Here is a 1,887-nt window from a genome sequence, read left to right on the forward strand (position 1 = left end):
GACTGTTCTGTGTGTGACATCAAAGTACCACGAGAGCAATTAGACAGTATTTTAAAAAAGTAATAACACATTAATAACACAGTAATAACACAGAAATAACACAGGAATAACTCAGTGACAACAGAATAATAACAGGAATAACACATTAATAACACAGTAATAACACAGTAATAACACAGGAATAACGCAGAATTAACACAGTAATAACACAGTAATAACAGAAATAACACTGTAATAACTCAGGAATAACACAGTAATAGAAATCACACAGAAATAACAGAAATAACAGGAATAACTCAGTAATAAAACAGGAATAACTCAGTAATAGCAGAAATAACAGGAATGACACAGTAATAACAGAAATAACACAGGAACTACACAGTAATAACACAGGAATAATTCAGTAATAACACATAAATAACACAGTTATAACACAGGAATAACTCAGTAATAACAGTAATAACACAGGAATAACAGAGTAATAACAAAGGAATAACACAGGTATAACACAGGAATAACAGAAATAACACAGGAATAAATCAGTAATAACAGAAATAAAACAGTATTAAAACACAGTAATAACACAGTAATCAGTAATAACGCATTATTAACACAGGAATAACACAGTAATAACAGAAATAACACAGTAATAAGACAGGAACAATTCAGTAATAACACAGAAATAACACAGTAATAACGCAGTAATAACACAGTAATAACACAGGAATAACGCAGTAATAACCCAGTAATAACACAGGAATAACACATTAATAACACAGGTAATAACACAGTAATAACAGAAATTCTCAGGAATAACACATTAATAGCACAGAAATAAAACAGGAATAACTCAGTAATAGCAGAAATAACAGGAATAACACAGTAATAACAGAAATAACACCGGACATACACAGGAATAACACAGGAATAATTCAGTAATAATACAGGAATAACACAGGAATAACACAGAATTAACACAGTTATAACACAGGAATAACTCAGTAATAACACAGGATTAACACAGTAATAACACAGGAATAACACAGAAATAACAGAAATAATACAGTAATAACACAGTAATAACATAGAAATAACACAGGAATAACTCAGTGGCAACAGAAATAACACAGGAATAACACAGAATTAACACATTAATAACAGTAATAACAGAAATAACACAGGAATAACTCAGTGACAACAGAAATAACACAGAAATAACAAAGAATTAACACAGTAATAACATAGTAATAACAGAAATTACTCAGGAATAACACAGTAATAACACAGTAATAACAAAGTAATAACACTGGAATAACACAGAATTAACACAGTAATAACACAGTAATAACATAAATAACACTGTAATAACACAGAAATCAAACAGTAATAACAGAAATAACACAGAAATAATACAGTAATAACACAGTAATAACATAAATAACACTGTAATAACAGAAATCAAACAGTAATAACAGAAATAACTCAGGAATAACACATTAATAACAGAAATAACACAGGAAATACACAGGAATAACACAGGAATAATTCAGTAATAATACAGGAATAACACAGTAATAATACAGTTATAACACAGGAATAACTCAGTAATAAGACAGGAATAACACATTAATAACACAGAAATAACACAGCAATAACACAGGAATAACACAGTAATAAACACAGGAATAACACAGGATTAACATAGTAATAACACAATAAAACAAAATACGTTTCACTCCACTACATTTCTATCAAGGTCCTCGAAGTAGAAAGTCGTTACTATGTAGCAGCTTTGAAAGTCAGTGGGTGATGTTTTTCTTCTCTAAAATGTGACTCTCTTTTTTTTCAGACAGTTTATCAGTAATCACTCTTGTAGGGCTACATGAA

This window comes from Sinocyclocheilus rhinocerous, unplaced genomic scaffold, assembly GCF_001515625.1.
Source record: "Sinocyclocheilus rhinocerous isolate Xijiao unplaced genomic scaffold, SAMN03320098_v1.1 scaffold30, whole genome shotgun sequence".
Classification (NCBI taxonomy): domain Eukaryota; kingdom Metazoa; phylum Chordata; class Actinopteri; order Cypriniformes; family Cyprinidae; genus Sinocyclocheilus; species Sinocyclocheilus rhinocerous.